Here is a 20520-nt window from a genome sequence, read left to right as displayed (position 1 = left end):
AACTTGTGTAATTCAATTTTGTACTGCAAAAAAAAATATGCGAATTTTGATTTATTTAGATGCCGCGCCAAATGAGCATTTCGTCGAATTCGCGAATATAAACACGGGGGAATTAATTAATCGCGTTACATCACGGAATCGGGTGTCGGAGGAGGATCGATTCGATTGAAACAATGGAGCGGCGATACGTCGAAGCGATTTTAATTTATTCGTTAAGCGTAGCACGGTTCCAATAATGCGAGACTTCATCGCGAATGGAAACGTTGGCGTGTTCTTTTCCGACTCTGACGTTGGAAAAATCCACGCCGCCTTCCCTCTGCCCTGTCTCGCTCGCGGCGAGAATCCTTCTTCGCTGTCCTACTTTGGAGAGACTGGTAGAGAGTAGGGTAGGCCGAATGAGATTTCTACCTTACCGAGTAGATCAAAAACCAATATGAAACTGATATTCTATCTCTCATAAAGCTTCCTAGTATGGTAGTAGAACATTGGTGAAGTGAAGAGACTATTCAACTAAATTCACTCACCTCAACTTGCTCCTGGGTACTGTCTGGACGGGATCTCTACGAAAGAACGAGTCGAGTCAAAAATTTGATCCACTTTGAAAAGGTGCTTTACCGCCAAAATTATATTTTCCAGATGATTAAACCTCAACGAAGACAATTACGTAACCAACGAAATTCTCGGTGCGATTTGTAATAAAAAATCTTGTAGAACGATTTTTCATAATTCAAATGTGAATTTTCGTGTGAATTTTCTTCTTGCGAAGTCAAAAAAAAATTTTAGAATTCACGAGATGCGAATAATTTATCATCGAATCCAATTACCATCTCCTGTACGATAAATCCCCGAAATTCTTAAATTCAATCGTCAATTTCGAAGAATGAATGCATTGCGAGTCTCGGTATTCGTGAGTGTGTTTCGCATTAATTGTCTTACTCTTTGGAATTACACGTGTATATGCATGGAGATGGCAGAGATGCGCGCGCGCGCGCTACGCAGCACATGCGGAAAATGTATCCTTGGTAAGTTTCGTCGTCCTCCTGGTCAACGTTCTTCCATCGGGCAGAGAGTTGGATATCGACCGGTAGCCCGGAGGATGAGACGCGATTTAATCCTACGGGAGAGGAACGAGTGCACGGAAGGGGCAAGCAAGTCTGTCTAACGGTCGCTATCGGTTCGCGCGAAAGCGGATTGCCTCGTGAAATAGTCAGGCGACGGATGAAAAAGCCGGCAGAGCCCGACTCGCTTTTAAGCAAATAGACAGATTCATTTTTGAAGAGGAACGATCAAGCGAGGCCTCCTCCTCTTTCGTGGGGCCGTGTTTTCGTTGGCCGAGTAAAGGAATAATTTCTTTCTTTTTTACCGATGGTTTCATATCGGGTGTAGGGAAAATATATGTCTCGAATTTTTACCATCCGAGTTATTTAAAATTTAAACCGTTCGATTGTAATATTTTTGCAAAAGAGGAGCGAACTTTGTTTCGTGAATCGATATTTTGAGTTATTTCGTGGCTTCGAGTAGAGAGAAAGATAGAGATTTGATGGGATTGCTTCGTGTTCACGGTTTTATTTTTCCGGAAATACTTATCGATCGGTGCTTTACTTAACTCCGAAGTCACCGAACCGGCCTCATTACGTTTATACCGTTAACTATATGGCGAATTGATTAATCGAAATCAATTTATTTTTACCTTACTAAATATTGAAGAAGAAAAGAGATCTTAAAAAAATTTTCCGCGTCATTTTGTATCGTTTTCTATTTTAAGTAAGAAACCCAAGCGTTTCCTCGATCCAGCAACGTGACTTTGAATTCTTTCGAATCTCTCCAATTCATATGCTTTAGTATTCAATTTCATAGATTCGCCGCGACTTGGTTCGCCACGAAATAATCCTCTCAGGAATATTTCTACCGGCTGGTAGCCGTAGTCGGCGTCGTCGTTATCGCGGTACGGTAACGATCGTTGGCGTTAAAGTTGCTAGAACGAAAAGGATAGAGCGAGAGCGAGACAGAACGCTAGAGATGGAAAGCGAAAGATGTATATAGAATGAGAGAGAGAGAGAGAGAGAGAGAGGAACAGGAGCGAGAGTAGTAGCAGTGGAGAGTAAGTACGCCGGTGTAAGTTGATCGCGTTTGAGGGAAAGAGACAACTATATGCAATCCAAGAGAAACGGTATACGAAGGCAAAAGGGGCAAGAAGGGAAGGGAGAATAGCGCTAACCGTGGCAGAACGAAGAGAAAGGGCGCTTTCCTCTCTCGCGTATAGGTGTGTCTACCAGAGACCTCTTCCGCGAGGGAATGTTAATTAATTAGCGTTGCGGCATTGATCACGCCGTTACTTTGCACCGGTGCGCCCTACGCCGACGCCGGCAGCATCGTTCTCGTCGTCGACACCGGTGCCGCCTTCATTACCCGAGAGGCAGTGCGGTAATGGCAGACTATTCGGCACTACTCTGACTCCTCGTCGCAAAACCACTCGTCTTCGAGGACTCTGCTTCCTCTTTCCCCCACTCTTCATTCTCGTTTCGCTTGTTTCTCGCTGTGCACACCGTGTCGCTTGTATCGACGAAACTGGTGCGCGCGTACACGTGGTCGTTTGCACCTGTGGTGTAAAACTTCGTGGATTTTGGCAAACGAGAGCTTGTTAAAAACAGAGAATTCAATTGTTGACACTGGAGATTGAGTGGATTCTCGGTATTTCGTGAAAATCTACGTTGTTTTAAGAGTTTGGATATCAGTGGTTGCACATTTACGAGGTTAGGTTAGATTGAATTATTTCGGATTAAAAGAACAATGGAAAAATGAATAGCCGTGATTCTAAACTCTCGAGATTTGATTAAATGTATTCACATTCTACAATGAATTTTTCAATCGGAAGTCTGTGAAATTACGATTATCTTTTTCGTTGGGAGAAAGAATCAGTTTGCTAAAAATTTCATAGTATATCGATTATCTATACGGAGAATAGAATACGGATTAGTTTTCCGATTTTATCTACTCGTTCAGCTTTGCTGAAATCAGTTCGCGATATCACGTATAATGCTGCTATCGGAAAAGATTTGAATTTCGAAATTTGGAAGTATAAAATTACAGCACGATGGATTAGTCATGCTATCTAAATCGTCAAAAAAGAATTTGAAACATCTTTATTCTATTATTCTTACTTGTTGATTTATTTCATTTTTCGACACTTAACCTAAAAACTAAAAAACCTTAAACTATCCAAAATTTCGCTCGTGCAAATATCATCCTTCGCTATTCGCTTCGAACTGAACATCATCGATTTATGAAGAGGTATACCTATTTGGAAGATTGAACGTGGAGCACTGTTACCTTCGAGAAGTAGGTAGGTAACTTGTTTAACGACCACCCTTAACGGTAATCGATAAGCAACGCTATCGCGACTACGGATCCCAGGTCATCCAGAAGCCTGGCAGACGATCGATTCTACCTTTTCCTCTCTCTTTCTCCCTCGTCCCATTAATGGCAAAAGGAATACACCGATAATCTCGAAGGTGCATAACGAACGGGGACGCAACCAACTTATCGATTCTGCAACTACGGGGCGGTATCGATGGATTCTGTAACCGTCGAATGGTATCGAAGTTCCGAACGTTCTGTTAGGTTAGAATTCTAAATACGCCGTATGGACGAAATAATTGGCGGATTTCCCGTACAAACGGATCGGTATTTCCCTGAGAATCCGTTCCCTTAAACGGGAATATGGCGGTAATAGTGAACGAGACCTATAACTAACTTTCCAAATGATAATTTCTAACTTTTTAGTCGTTTTTTCTGTAAATATTTTTAATAAGAAATTATTTTAACTCTAACTCTTTTTCTATCGCGTTAAGACCACCCGTTAGCATCCAACAGTTGAAAAGTACCTTTTTTTCCAGGAGTTTCTCAAGGACCTCACCTTGGCAATATCCAAAGCGAAGAGGAGTTAAGGTCAAGAGAGCATCCTCAGCGGGAAAGAGAATGAGATATTAGTCCTTCGAGTCCCTCGAAATTACAAACGAGAAGGCTGCGTCTGGAATAGGTCGGGCCTTCGACTAGAAGAATCGTTTTTTCCCGCGGAGAGATTTGTGTCGGCCAAGAGTTTGGTATCTGGGACTCGAAGCTACCCACGTCTTATCCTATCCGCCTACACGTAAAACACTCCCCTTCCGTATCTGCGTTTCGAGATCCTGCACACCAAGGCTGGAAACCATCTAACCTCTTGGACGAGACGAGGCTGTTACGGGAGAGAAGAAGGGTAGGCAGAGTCCTTCCTCACCAGAGACAGGTCTCGTGGTATCCAAGAGTGGTAATATCTTAAGGAAAGTCAATAGCTTCGGGCCAAGATCGCACTTTTTTCCATCGCCTATCACTTCGTTTTTCCATCCTATTCTTCCCCCCAAGCTTGACAGATTCGTTCTTCCAAGCGCTTTTGTGGCGTCGAATAAAAATTCAGATTAGGGGATCCTCTCCTCCTGAGTCTGTTTCTCTTTTTGAGTATCTAATCGAATATTTTATTCGCACAATTTGACGACAATCAATTATTTAACTCTATCGTTTTGATTCTATGAAAGAGAGATTAGTCGAATTGAAGATGGCTTTAATTAATCAGGATAAATAATTCATATATAATTAGAAAATTGTTTAATAACAATTTCTAACGAATCAAATTGATTACGACTGTATATTCCGACTATGACTCGAGTTAAGAGATGGGTTATTACGATGCAAGATTGAATCGATGTCAAAAGTGATAGAAGAGGTTATGTTATTTGCGCAAGTGAGACACATGGTTGATTTGCAATGTAGAATATACGATGTTTGCGAAACAGTTGCAGGTAAACCGTGAATTTTTCAAAACGTCCATGGTTCTTTCCATACACAAATACGAAATTTACATCGAAATAGAGAAACTGGAATAGAATACGTATCTTCTGTACATCATTGAAGCGAAACTTCAAAATTTGAATTTTACGTTCCCGTTTACATTTAAAAATCTTGAAAAACACTCTTGAAACGAAATTATTCATTCCGAAATTTTGTCAAAAATATGATAAATGTCTCAAGACTTGATTTGCAACGTGAAAATACGTGTAATTTGATATATCTAACGTTTCTTAATTATCCTATTTTTATAATTTAATTTCAAGCCTCTCTTTCCAAACTTGCAATCTTTCTTTGTTAAACAAGTAGCTCCTTGCAAGCACATATTTCGAAATGTATCGAAATACGAGCTGCTCAGGATCAATATTTGAAGATATTCTAGCCTCTCTAGCAACACTAGAAGACAATAATATTAAAAATCAGAACCCTCGACATCATTTGACTCTCTTTTGAATCTCGACTTCTCCCTCTCTTTACAGATCAAAAAATCCCTTAAACACATACACATTTTCCATTTCATCCAAGATTATTCATCGAAATACTCTCGACCATCGATACCAATCATCATCCTAAGGCGAAACGAAAATTTAAACGAATTATTGCAAATGAAAAATCTTGAACTCGTTTTAAATTAATTCCTCCCCCAACGGTAGACAATCTTCCAAGGAAAGAAGGGGGCAGAACGAGAAAACGAGAGAGAGAGAGAAGTGGACAAATATAAGCCGGACGAAATCCCGGAATAAACGCGGGGAGAAAATCGATCAGGCCGGAAATACCGAGCGCAGACGGTTTAAGGATGAAAAGGAAAGGGGGTTGGTGCGAAGGGGTTGGCGCGCGAACGAGGCCTTCGAGCGAAGCAGAGCGAAACGCGGTTACAGAAGTAGAACGAAGGACGCGTGCATATAGGGCGAGGGGGAGGAGTTCGAGGCGGGGGAAACGGGTCGTCGGGGGACGGCACAGGACGTGGAAATGGAAGAAGCCCCGAGGACGATGGCGTGTGCCGCCTCGCCGCCTCTCTAATGCAACATGACGCGATACCGGACTTATGCTTCTGCTGAAGGCTTGGAAAACTGGGAAGAGGTTCCTGAAACGATCGATCGATCCATTTTCCTTTCCAAATAATCGCGATCGTCGAGGAGATACTGCAAAATCGGATCGAAGCTTGATTTAAAAGTGTATATATATACTGAAAATTCGAAGTTCAACGCGTCCTTGTCCGTGGCTCAAAGGTAACTAGTTGGGAAGGTGGAGGGACTGCAAGCTCCGCTATTAGGTAGATCAAAAACCAATATGGAACGTTCTACTTTCGAGTACAGAGCCACTTGTCCATTAGCGGCGAAAAGGAATCTATCTATCGGTAAAGTCTTGGATTACCAATTTCTGACTAATAAAATCACCCGAGAGCTAAGATTTGAAAATGGCTCTTGAATTACCTCCTTTATTCGTTAATGAACTACTCCTAGATAGCTCGAAGGCCCGATTAACCGATTAAAAGATATCGTTGTTCTCTCGAGAACAACCCTGATCGCCCCTTCCCCGACCTTCTCAACACCCAAATCCTCGAGGAGAGGAAAGCAATCGACTTTAAATTACGCGCGATGAAATTTACCGCAGGATTCGCAGGAAAACGTCGCGCGCTTCCCTCTCCTCCCGTCGTGTCGCGTTTCCACGAGGGATACGAAGGAGAAGGGGAGGAGAGGGGGCGAGGAAGAGGCGAAGATGAGAAGAACAGGAGAGAAGGACGAGGGATAAACGCGGGAGGAGCTCGGCTGGGGGAGGGTGATCACGTGAGGGATGGCGTGTTGCCTCTGTGCGCCGCTGGTTATATCGCGGACCCTGGATCCAGGGGCGAGGGAGGGCAAAGAATTATACTACGTGCCTGGAGTGTCAAGTCGCGGGGGTGCTTTATGGTGGAACCAGCCGTTCGAGCTTGTGCATCCACCGCCATCGCGAATTGCTCCGTCTCTCCCTCTCTCTCTCCTGCGTCTTCGAGCCTGTTAATGGCCGCCTACCCCTTTGAATACATCGCTTCAGGTATTCGAACGATTTTCGAATTCCCTTCTACTTTTCCCCAGATTTGTTGTAACGTGTCGCGTGCAAAGAGAAAAGTAACCGTAAAAGATGAATAAGAAATGATTTTTCTTCCGAGGGTAAATTCGAATTATTATTAGGAATTTAATTTAAAGCTATCCCGACGAATAACCTTCCAATGATCTTCAACTCCTCCTTTCTTGTATTTTTGGAATTTTCCGGTGAAGGGAGGGCACGATTGAACGGAGCGAGGTAGAAAACGTTCGCTAATTAAAATTCGATTCTTCGCCGGTGTTTTCTCTTTCTCTTTTTTTCTTTTCGCGAATAATAAAGCAAAGGGGGGGGGGATCTATAATGAATCGAGGCAAGCTTGCGACGTGTTTGGTTTTGCTTTAGAAGGAGTGCGGAAATATACCGCATCCTCGCGGGGCAAAGAAAAACAATGAGGAGCCGAGCGCGTTGGAAAAGGTAAACTGAAAACTAAACTTGAAAAGCTATTGCCTGTATACCCTCTCAAACACGGCTTCGGGATCGGTGTCAAGTGTCCGTGGACAAATATTTACAGGCTACGTTTGCCCTAATCTTTGAACCTTTTAAATCGCCGTACGGGAAGGACAAAGATTCCTCCTCGACGATGATGGAAAATCCTTAAACTCTTTCTCTCTTTTTTTTTTTTTCTTCACTCGCGTTATTTCATCAAACTGTCCACCTTCTTGACAGTTTCGTTCTATCGATTGGAATTTAACTTTTGTACAACTGCCTGCCAATCAACTTCCTTCTTCCTCATCGATCTTAACGAGCTCGATACGAGATAATATGATCGTTCTTTGGAAAAAAAAATAATATCTCACGAGCCTGTAGATATTAATCTCTCGACTCGTGCTCGAATATATTTTTTTTTTTATGTCTAGGATACATCTTTAAAAACGAATCGCATGATTCCAAGTAGAAAAACGTGTCAATGACCAATTTTGTTTCAAAAATTACTAAATACAAATACTTCTCCTTCGTCTTCTCCTCCCAAAATCCCGATCAATATTCTCATTCGCATTCCTTCGAGACGACCCTTTAACCAAGATTACGCCTTATCCAGATTATCTAATTGGCAAAAAGGGGTTGATCCGCGTAAGGGTAAATTAACCGCGCTATCGTGATTCCGTGGAATGGAAACCGTGGAGAGAAACGTCACCGTCGTTTGATCGAAACGTTTCGTACACACCGTCGAAGGGAACCCCGTTCTATTTTCAGCAAAAACACGAATCGTAAGCAAAGGGAGGAAACGGAGACAGAGAGGGAGGGAGGGAAAGAGAGAGAGAGACAGGGAATGCGCTTTCGTGCACAGCAAACGTTGAAACAATGGAGGAAGAATAGGGACCAGGACGAGGGATATGATGAAAATGGATGGCAAATTTTTTTTTTTTTTTTTTGACGAGCGAAACACACGGTGCAGTGTGTAGTTTTAAAAGCGTGTTTCTATTAGACGCCGGCCACCCCCAAAGCTTGGAGCAGCATTTTGCGCGCAACCTTCACCGGAAGTAAATGGAAAATTCCATGAAGGCAAAGCCAGCTCTACTTAACCGGGGACAAAATGAGAGGGGGAGGGAAAAATTTTCGCCAACACGCGGGGGGGGATTTTTAATTTGAATTTCCACGGTTTAAATCGCGTTAATTGCGTGTGTCCGTTACGCGCCATTTTTAATAAAAATTCAAAATTTATTTACAGGATCGGATCATTAATTCCATTGTTGGAACAAGCTTCGTTAAAGGGAGAGGGAGGGGAAGAAAGAAAGGAAACTTCGTAGAATTTATTTTGCGTTTATGAATCTTTCAGAATGTCGGGTTACGTGTAAATTGTTGTATTAATATTAATGATAATGCGCACAGCAGTTTGGTAAAACGATATCGTACATGCAACACCCGTGCAAATAAATCTTTCGTGGCACATTATCCGTTATAGGAAGGAATTTTTTCGATCGTCGAATCGAAAGTAAAAATAATGGAAATGGAAAAACATTTCGACTCGAGAGAATAATCATTTTTCTATAGAATAAAAAATGATAATCCTCCCCTCGAATTACTCTTTCGATGACACGACCAGCCTCCTTAAAACCGTTAAATTTATTCACCTCTCATTTCGTGCTCCGTTCAAAATCCTTATTTCGAAAGTTCTCGAGCCTGATTTCACACCCAATCCTTCTTCTTCATCCCTCGTGAACGTGTCATCCCCCGCCAACTTGCCCCCTCCTCTCAAAACATAAATCCAACGTGACCCTAACTCCAACAGTGCCAAAGTTGTAAAATCTCGAGACTCACCGCTACATCGATGATCGCCAACTTTATCATTCTAATCGAGAAGAGGGGGCTACGATCAATGACGACAATTTAATTGCGTAAATGACGCTTTTAATTCCAGATAAATCAGGATATTTCTTCTTCCATGTCGCATAATTCTTCGTGGACGATCGGAGTGTCGTTTGTTTCTTAAGAATATTCTTAAGAGATGCTCAAAAGTCTCTGCTTTTAACGAAATAATAATTATAAGGTTTATAAAACGAAAATCTCTTTGAAGGGATAAAATTTTACTCTTAGACGCAAACAGAGGGACGCAGAGAGTATTAATAAACGCATCTCATTTCATCAGAGCTCGTGTTAATTTCTTTGATTTTTCTTATTAATTTATATATATATAAAAAAAAATTACTCGAATATCGCGAACAAATATCAAAAACAATTGAAGAAAAAAAGAAAAAAAGGAAGTAAACGAGAACGCAAATCTTCGAATTCGAAACTTTCCACTTCGATGATGCACTCGCTTCCCAAGTCGAAATCAGTTTCGCGCGAAAATACACCCAGATCGTAACTTAACGTTTAGCATTCCGATTCCACGGAATATTGGATTACGATATAGTGTGGTGATATCAGGGTTTGATTCGATCTTCGATCAACTTCAATTCTGGAACTCGTTTGTCCTTTGATGGCGAGTTCCGGTTGCCGGATCGATCCAGCCGGGAGGGGAACGAACGCGATATCGTTGGATTTTGGCCGTTTATGAATTTTCTTGTTAAAGGGAGTGTGGGTATTTGGTCTGGTTTGCGAATTGAATGAATAATCGATATGGCGAGGGGTGTTGGTGTTTCCACGGGAAATGGAAGTTTGAAGTGGCGATCGGTTGGCAAAACCTTACTATTGCTGTTCGTGGTGGATGGGCATTTGAAAAAGCTTGTTGTTTTTCAAATTAAGGAACGTTTTGACTTGTAAATGAAATAAAACGGAGATGTTTTTAAAAAAATAATAAGTTTGAAACTATTATATCCCCTAGCGTGTCATTTAGGGACCCCTAGAATTCGGGATTTGTAACGAAAAAGTAAAATCCTCGCAGGAACATAATTTCACGTGATCATTAATACAAGATCTTTTGCATTCTTTCAGAGTTTCCATGAAAACGTGAAAGACTCGTTAAAGTTGACGATAGATAGATAGAAAGATCGAAGAAATACAAAATGAAATCTGTAACGATTGGATTAAATTTCTATCACCGAGAAAAAGGCCAGATAAAAGTTGTTGCTGTTGCTTTTAAGTTGGAATTGTAAATAGAAATGTTTTTAAAAAATAATTTTGGGCGTGAAACTACTTGATTATATCCTTAACGATCTAGGGATCCCTAGAATTCGAGATTTGAAACGAAAATGCAGAATCTCCGTAGGAACATAATTTCACGTGATCATTAACGTAAGATCCTTTGCATTTCTCTTTCAGAGTTTCCGTGAACGACTCATTAAAGTTGACGATAGATAGAAATACAAAATGAAATCTGTAACGATTCGATTAAATTTTTATCATCAAGAAGAAAAGCCACGTGAGAGTTGCTTTTAAGTTGGAATTGTAAATAGAAATGTTTTTAAAAAATAATTTTGGGCGTGAAACTACTTGATTATATCCTTAACGATCTAGGGATCCCTAGAATTCGAGATTTGAAACGAAAATGCAAAATTTCCGTAAGGAACATAATTTCACGCGATCATTAACAGATCCTTTGCACTCTTTCAGAGTTTTAGACGTTTCCATGAAAACGTGAACGACTCGTTAAAATTGCCTAGATAGATAGGAAGGTAGTGACAAGATCGGAGGGATGCAAAGTGGGATCCGCGGTGATTCGATATTCGCGGAGACGATGCCGCGATTCGATTAAACTTTTATCACCGAGGGCGAGAAGAAGGGCCACGTGAGAATTCCAATCGAGGAATCTACAGCGCTCTCATTTAGCTCTCTTAGAGCGCGAGAATTATCTTCCGATAGATTGTTCCAGGCCTGAATCTGAAGAGACACGAATAACGATCGATTTGTTCGATTCGATTTTCATTATCATGAACGTGTAAACGTTGGATTTTTAAATTCTCGCTCTTTCGAATGTTTACAATACGCTTTTCGAAAATTTGAAAGTTTTTAAATTTTTCGCCATCGAAAAGTCCAATCGAAAATTTACAAACATATGGGCAATTTCGTTAATTAGTGATAAAGGAATATAGGTAATATGGATGCGGAGGGGGGACGACGACGCGAGGATTTCGACCCCACGAGAGTTATTTTTCGGGTCAAATCGAACCGCTTATATTCGTGAAATCGGGTGGAAAAAAATGGCATCAATGTTTAAACACTTGTTTGTCAGTGACAAGTGTCAACTGGTATACCGTCTTCAACTTTCATAACGATTCCGATGATTGGATACGACATTTATTTGTCCACCATGTCGAAAACACTCGTATCGTTCATCTATTTCCGTCTCAACGAAAAGAAGCATAGAACACAATTTTTTTTTAAATCTCGATCCCTATTTATCAAGATTTCCCTAAATCGATACAAAAAATCTCCAAAATTCCCAAATTCGCCCATGAGATTTAACCATATTCCGCTTTCCCATGAATTCCCACGAATCCAAAAATCCTCTTTCTCTCCCAGCCTCGAGAGCGACAACGATCCATCCTCCCTCGAATCCAAAAAAAAAGAAAAAAAAGGAAACTTCAAAAGACCCCTTTCTCTCTCTCTCTTCGTTAAATCCGAAGAACAAAGCCCAAAGAAATAGAAAGAAAAAAAAAAGAAATAAAATAAAAACTACAAATACAAAAAGGGAGGGCAAAGAGGCAAAAGAATTTAGAATCTCTCCCAGGAACGCGTCCAGGTGCCCATGAACATCGCCGATGAAAAGAGACCAGGGACCTCAGCTCCCCCTCAGCTCCAACGTGGGCAATATTCGAGGGTGGTAATAAAATAGAGAAAAAAAAAAGAGAGAAAACAGTGACTGTGGGCACGGATATGGGATCGGTAGATGGGAGGAGGGTGCAGGTCGGTAAAAAAGGACGCGGCGCGATGAAGACGGGAAAGCGGATAAACGCGGCGGCGTGCGGTTCGCGTGGGCCGGCCACGTTGTGCACATAACGCGCGCGACGCCGACGCCGACGCCGACGCCGACTGCTGCAATGCGGCGATGTCGGCATTTTAATTGAAAACGCCGCCTCGGCTCGCGATACCTCCTCCTCGCCCCCCCTCCCTCCTTCTCCGCCAACCGACACCCCCAGCAGCTTCTCGCTTCCTTCGCTCATCCATTCGTGGTTTATTAATGAACGTTAATGTCGTGTAGGTGCACGCCGCGGCTCTCGTTCCTTTTAATTGCGCCCCTAAATTATTCACCGTTGGACGTTGTTACCGTAGGCGTCGCGGTGTGACGTGGTCTCGAATATCTTTGCCGATTCCTCGCGGGGAAAAAGAGGGAAAATTCAAATTCGAGGAGGGGAAGCAGGGAGGCGAGTGTAAAAATCGTTCTCCAAATTTCCACCGTTTGCCTTTCGTTTCGTTTGCTCGAAACAATCGAGACAAGCGGGTGTATAAATTTTGTTACGATGCACTCCTACTCGACGACGCCTACTCGCTGTTCATTATCATTGGACACTGTAAATTCCCTTTATACTCCGTCATAATCCGTCCCACGTATATATTAAAGGTCAAGCGAAGTTTACATATACACCCACCCATCCACCTTCTGCCCCTGGAGATCGTGACACGTGTCAAATTCGAAGATCAATTCTCCGCGATTAAGAGATATCCGATCGAAAGAGAGAAAAATTAAAAAGTCCGTTTCGAGTAACAAATAACCTAAAAAAATATATCGTAAAACCAAATCACGAAGATCCAGAGTCGTAAAGATTGCCTGTAAAATCTCCAAAGGTAGTTTTAAAAAGAGCCTCTCCTCTGCTGGAGATGGTTACTCTCTGAAATGCGTATACCGGTGTCGAATGATAACCGAGCTCGGTGGATCGGGCAGACGAGATGGAATGGCGTCGACTGACGAGCGAACGAGAGAAAAAGAGAGACAGAAAGAGAGAGTGAGAGGCCGGACGCAAAGGGAGACGCATTGTTTACAGTAATGAAGGCGTAAATAAGTGATGAGCCGCGCGACGCATCGATCTCGGCCGGGCCAGGCATTCGTTTGATACGGCACTGCACCCGAGGGTGGCCATCCCCGCTCCTCCACCCACTCCCCACCCGCCCTCCAACTCCGCGCAGATGTCGACCAGCTCTTTTCCCGCCTGCTCCACCTTTCTTTCTCGTACTCTTACTCTCTCTCTCTCGCTCGCTCGCTCGCTCTCCCTTCAACGTTCTCAACCCGTATCTCTTTTCTCCGTCTCGCTCCTAGGCACTACTAGGTTTAATAACCTCATTCCGCGAAGGGAGAGAGCGATGCAAGCGAGATCGCGCCGTTTCGCGGATCATCGAAAATCGAGAGATGGTAATTAATGATTGAAAATTTTTTAAAGCGAAAAAGTATGAGTGTTTATTTAAAAAAAAAAGAGAGAATGGGAATTAGTGACTGTATTGGATCAATTAAAGAGACGAAACTGATGCTTCCCACTATGATGATTAATTTGTTCGACTACTTCCGCTCAAGTTTTTTTCGATTCGATTTTCTTCCCGTTGATCCGATTTTATTATTTCTTTTCAACGTTCCAATTTTGTATAATTATTGGATTTTTAATGATTTTCGTAATATCTTAATTATCGATATACATTCTCTTTTATTATATCTTTGCGGATGATGTTTTCACGAAACTGAGACCGTTCTGGCGAATCGATGGTAAAATACGATATGCCCAATCACAATCGCTCCTCGTCTTCCGTTTTCCTTTCTAGGATTCATGTTAATAGGAAACGTTTATTATATGTTTATTGTACGAGCATCCGGTGTGCTATTTTTTCCACTAGCTTGATTCCTATCGTATCATATTCCATTTAAACCAACGATTTACCGAGCGGTGAGTCTGCATTATCTGATCAAAGAAGAAGAACGCATAGGAAGAGATAATAAACGTTGACTAATAACGGACATGTTTATATTAATTTGCAATATTAAGCGTGACCATGAACAACGATACAAATTCACGAATGTCTTTTCGATATTCGCGATCCTTACTCGATAAACCGTAAAATAAAATAATCGATCCAAATTTTTTTTTCATAAATTTTATTTATTTGCAAAAAAAAAGAACACACAAAAAAAATAGAATAATAAAAAAGTTATATATTTTTCGATACGAAACCATATATATATATATACGAAACTTTTTCAAACGTGATCAGAGATCGACGGCGAATAAACGAAGCGATTAAATAACGGATGTATCTAGTACGAGAATATCAGATATTATATTTCACCAATCTCTAATTTCTATATAAATTCATTTGCTCTGGACACAGGCGACACGAAATTCTCTTCGAAAACAACTTTAATTACCCATACGTGCACGTATGCATACGTATATATCGTTCCACATCTCTGCTTACGGATAAACGTCGAACGTGGATGAATCGTTCCATTCAGTTCAACAACGAAACGTACGACAAAAACGTAAATCACAATTTCCATTCATCACTTCACACATCCTAATCGGTTTCCACACGAAAAAATCGATCCCATTTTCGAGAATCCACCTTTCCCTCGATTAATTAATTAATTGGTTAATTAGGGAGACGAGAAGGGGAAAAATTCGATAAGAGTCGAAACGAGAGGCCGTTATTACGCAATATCGACGCAACTGTACACCTCGAGATAACGTGCAATCGACCTTGCCCATACGTTTCAGAAAGCGGCGACAAACAGCGTGTCAGGTTTCGCGTTGGGCTGCTAGACGAGTAACCTAATTATTCAAGAAGTGGACTAATTTGGATGGTGCCGCGGACGTGGATTAATTTCTGCGGCTCGAACAAGGAAGAGCGCAATTATGAATCGCGTTTCTAGAGGATGTTGGCTTGGGTTTCGAAGCGTTTCGCGTTGCTTGGAAACAGGCCGCGTTGTTGGAAAATCGAGCGGTTCCTCGAAAGTGAAAATTTGAAATGAGAAACGAAAAGAAGAAAAGAAAATTGGGATAATTTTTATCTCGGTCCATAAATTATATCGCGGATTCGAATTTTATTGCTAGTTTCAATTTCTGTAAATTTTAACGTAATATTCTTCGGAATGAAACTTGTTTAAATTAATACAGAGAAAACGTGAAAAATGGACATCCACATACATATATATCTTTCAATTATTATTATTCTGTTATTTTATTATTCTTTATTAGATAAAAAGAATATTTAAATTCGCATATAAATTTTTAAATAAAACTTTGATCGATATAAAAAGATCGTTCAACGATAGCTAAAAACTTCATGAAATCTTTTTATTTTAAGAATCGTAACAAATTCAAATAGGTGGAAAATTATTTAATAAAGGGAGATAATTGTATTAAAGTTTCGAATGGTGGAGCGAGAAATAATTCGGATATGTTAAAATTCTCTAAAATATTAGATTTTCATACAGTTATACGTTCAATTAAAATATGGAACGGAAGCGTCTAAGAAAAGAAGAATTATTCGATGCAACGAAACTTTTTCCTTCCCATCCATCTCTGATCGCAAATTAAGAGTTCCTTTTTATGCAAATTAACGCATTACGTTTTTATGCAAGTTAACACAATAAGAAATTGTGTATCGAATAATAATCCTGAACCCTCTGCGCAATTTTCTGAATTGAAATTCGAATCCGCGTATCGCGATTTTTCGCCTGTTGCCGTTTCATAAAAATTTTGTCGAATTCGAAATAAAAATTTTCGAACTTTCAGAAACGCGATAAATCGATTTTCGTTGAAAAGTTGAAAACGCGCGCTGAATACAGAAGATTAAAAAAAAAAAAAAAGAAAGAAAAACGGAAACGAAATTAAATGTCACGATTAGATTAATGATTAATGATTAATCGACTCGATGATACGACGGCTTTCAATAATACTGACTCGAACAAATCGATTTGATCAACAACATGTTTATGCGCGTACGATTAAATTACGATTAAAGAAAAAAAAAAAAAAAAAAAAAGTCCGTTCTAATAATATTTCATATTTCTGGAAATTAAATCCTCTTTCTTATTTAAATCTCTGCTAAATGTCAAATTAATTTGCGAATCGAAAATTGCATTTCTTAATATTTATTATAATTATTCGAATCAATAATTTTCGTATTAATTTATAATTAATGGTCGATGAAACAAATACAATCTATCCTCTTCTACATCAAGTGACGTCATTCGTTCGTAACTAATCAACAACACGCTATCTATACAGATACGAGACAAAAGAAGCTCAATTGACGTTCAATCCTTTCCTCTCCAACAGATTACCGTTTATAATAATCTGTCATTTTTATTTTAATAATTCCAAAACAATTACGTCAAAATCACGTCAAATAAATCGTAATTATAAACAATCATTTTTCACATCCTTCATTGACATATATATATATATATATATAAGCTCAACGTCATGCTTTCATTGAATTTACTTTTCAATGAAAGATTAATTCGATCTCGTTACTTTATTCATTCAACTTCCTGTTATAACGTACAACGCTTAACACTCTAACACAGCCTTTGGTTCATTAAATTTTCTTTCCCTCGTCCACGCGTATTTATAATCCCTTCACGAAGCTCTTTAATTTTTTAATAAAACTCCTTTTACACAAACAAACGACTTTTTCACATATTTTTCCGATTCGTGAAACATGGTGGGAAAAATTTTCCAAATAAGCGACATTCATCGCGTATAAAAATATCGGGCACAATATCTATCCGATTCGCGAGGAGTTTTCGAAAAAACGCCCGTCTGGACCACACCCTTGGGCGATTCCGTCCGCTTTAATCGAGCAATGCAATAAATCACGAGTCGGTGAACTCGAAGGGGATCACGCTTACGTCATCGCGCGTACGAGAAGAAGACACCGATTCGATGTATCGTTAGAAACAACTCTTCTTCGTCACTTCTCGCCGCCACTCTAATTATCATTCCTCGCGCACGAGCGAGCGAGGGATATCTGTTCGGTTATCGGCTCGAACGGTGATTTTCCTCCGCCATTTTTTTCTTTAATCCAATCCGAAAACATCTTTTATCGTAATTTTCCTTGAAAGTATTCTCTCCGCTGGAAAGGGATCAAAGGGAGAAAAGGGAGAAGAGGAAGGAAAGAGGTTCGTTCGAACGTTTCGAAAATAATGGAAGAGTGTATTAGCACTTGGCGGTGGAGAAATGACACTGTGCGCTAAATTCGTGATTTACAAGTGGAACGGAAGTGGCTATCGCACAAAGCCGTGCACGCGGACCTAATACACTCGTAAACGAATTTTATTGTCGCGTGGTTGCGCAAACAAGTAGCCAGAGGTTGGAAAATATAGAGCGATACACGGCTAACAAGCTATAACCAACTTGTCGAGAGCTCGTTAGAATCCGAATTTCGACTCGAATTTTTCTTCCCCCTTTTTAAATTCCACCACTCGAAGAATTCTTCCCGTCCCATTTTACCAAGTTCTCGAGCAAGATATATAAGCTTATTTGATTGAAAAATTATATTATATATTATCCACGGTGAGAAAAAAGAAAAGGGATTTCATAGACTTAACGATGAAACAATAATAACAATATCCAAAAATTAGTGTATCAAGCATGGATATTCCTTTATAAAATTATTTGCAGAAATTTCTCCAAGGTAGAAATGCCAGAGAGCGTTCTTCAACCGTTCGAGATCGAACGAGATGGGATTTATCGTGAACAAGCAAGAGGCAAGAGAAGCTTCCGTTCGATTCGAGGAGTGTGTTTACAGCTTCGTCGCGTCCCACGTCGGCCAGAAGCCGAGTTATTTGCAGTTGCGCGATTGCACCCGGATCATGGTCTGTTTTTGCGCCAAAATGCGTAGAGGGAGAGGGGAGAAGGAAAGAGGAGAGAGAGAGAAACGGTTGAGCAGCGTGTCGAGGACCAGATTATCGTATACTTTATGTCACACGTTTTATAATTCTGTGTTCAATGTCGCGGCAAAAACATGGAACAACGAGGCAGCGCTTCAAAATGACGCACTTTAGATTTATATTATTATTATTATTATATTATTCTTGTTACTATAATACCGTCAAATTTCTTCGTGAATCGAATATGCAATATGAGATAATTTCTAAGCTTGTAAATAAATTGTGCCTTGTCTCTCTCTCAGTTCTTACCTCCCCATACTGATGATGGAAGGGTGCGAAGAAATGCATGGAGGAGGAGGAGGAAGAAGGAGAAGAGGAAGAAGAGAACCTTTTAGAGGCCAAAAATAATCGGACGCCGGCCGGTTTATCGATAATGGCGGCATAATACGAAACGCGTGTAGAACAAACCGCCTCTATCTTTAGAGGCGAGCCATCTCGGCCCGTGGAAAGAAACGCACGAAGAGATCGAACGAGCAGATGAGAGATTTCGAGCGCATGACCCGCCTGCAACTTCGCCAGCTAACAAGAGCCTGGCTGGAGCACGTGGAGCTGCTTTTTTAATCTCTCCATCTTGAAATTTAAAAAATTTGCTATATTTCCAGGAAAGAAGAAATGTTCAAATGGAATCTTGATAAAATAATCAATTAATAATAAATTATCGTGGCGACGAGTTAATTGGAATCAGAGAAACGTGGGTTATATTAACTCGAGAGAAAAGAACGAAATCGAGTGAATATTCTAGCAAAGAAGTTAAACCGTGTTGGTAAATTTTGGATAGCGGTAGACCGAAGCGATGCAACAATGAGATTCGAAGCGAGTTTAAATCTCCATAATCGATGCGAAATTCTGGCGTGTCGCCGAACCACGCAAAATCCAATCCTCCTCTCTCTCTCTCTCAGAAGACAAGTGCGACTAAGCGTATTTTTGGTCGGTCCTCCGCGTAAGCCCTGCTAATAATGACCGGTTCGAGGAACTATCGACCGCCTTCTGGAACTCATAACTATATATTTGATCCGGGCCAGATAAACATTGCTCTCGAAAATAGTAACCGCGTGCTTGTACCCGTGTTCACCGGCCCGATACATCTTTCTATAAGTGGTTTGTCGCATCCTTCCACGCTTTTTTTGGTCTTTCTCTTTTTTTCGCGAGGAAAAATTTGCCGGCGCAACTTTTCGAGAGAAGAAGAAGAAGAAGAAGAAGAAAAAAAGAGAGAATTATTTTAAGAATTATTTCAAGAATTGCGTATATTTAATTATCGACTTCTCTCTTTCTCCCGAGAGAGGATCGGGCAAATAAAAATATTGCAAAATATTCAAAGCGGTCGAAGATGAAATTGTAAAACGCCGAAACGACTATAAAAGTTTTCAAAGAAAATTGTGTAACAGGATTTAACATTTGAAATTCATTTGTCAATGTATTTTTCCCTTGTTGCTCCATCTGATCGTAAAGTTAACATTTATGAAGCAATTGAAAAAAAAAAAAAAAAAAAAGAAACGAACCCACTTTGCATCTCGCACGCACAGCGGGTTATATTTACGTGTCTTAAACGTGAATTAAAGAATTACTATAAACGCTACCGTGTATACTCTTACCTAATACCAACACGAGATAATCAAATCAAAAACTATGCCTTCCTCCCTCCCTTCCTCACCACTCCCCTTCCAACATTCCAGAACGAGATTTGTTGCAATAGAGTCGGTGCCAATAGATTTCTTAAGAAACGTCCTTCTTTGTTTTTCAACGTAATGATCGTAACATCAGTTGCGAAATTCTTCATACCTTTCCTGTACTTCAACTGAGAAATTGATTACTCATTTCGAACATTCGTTATGAATTAATTCGTTGTGAATAAACGACTTGTTGTTATCGAGAACAATTTTTTTAATAGGAGAAATATTATCATCATGATCATATCGATATGTATTTACATTGTACGAAAGAGTAGAATACTTTTTTTTTTAAATTTTACAAGACAAATTAGAGGAAATTGCGAGTATATTAAAAAAACAAATTCACAAATTAACTTAATATCAATATTAAATTTAAATTTAATTTATTATTTATTGACAAGTCGATAAACTTACGTTTAAAATTAGACCGAGTCCGTACACGTACAATCAATTCTAAATATATCGTCCAACTCCACTACTAACTCGGCCATTTTTACCATGTCTCTAAACTTAAAAGCTCTAAACACCATCCAACACTCTTTATGAACTATAAAAAAAAAAAAAGAAAAAGAAAAAAGAAAACACAAACATTAAATAAACAAAATCTCCGCAACCAGACAGCAC

General features: G+C 40.1%; 1 protein-coding gene and 1 long non-coding RNA gene across 8 annotated transcripts in view; one reads left to right on the top strand and one right to left on the bottom strand.

Moving 5' to 3' along the window:
* Positions 1 to 20520, bottom strand: part of LOC107994179 (neurogenic protein mastermind) — a 212046-nt gene that overhangs the window by 39937 nt on the left and 151589 nt on the right. The window lies entirely within an intron of this gene.
* LOC114577021 (uncharacterized) lies at positions 2548 to 10763 on the top strand. Of its 2 annotated transcripts, XR_009830214.1 has the most exons (3): positions 2557 to 3343; positions 3897 to 4255; positions 10342 to 10393. It is a non-coding gene; the product is annotated as an uncharacterized LOC114577021 (long non-coding RNA). The 2 variants fall into 2 exon arrangements; XR_009830213.1 differs by having other exon boundaries at positions 2548 to 3343; positions 3897 to 10763.

This window comes from Apis cerana, linkage group LG6 (assembly GCF_029169275.1).
Source record: "Apis cerana isolate GH-2021 linkage group LG6, AcerK_1.0, whole genome shotgun sequence".
Classification (NCBI taxonomy): Eukaryota; Metazoa; Arthropoda; class Insecta; order Hymenoptera; family Apidae; genus Apis; species Apis cerana.
The sequence above is the reverse complement of the archived record's forward strand: the minus strand, read 5'-3'. Positions and strand labels throughout refer to the sequence as shown.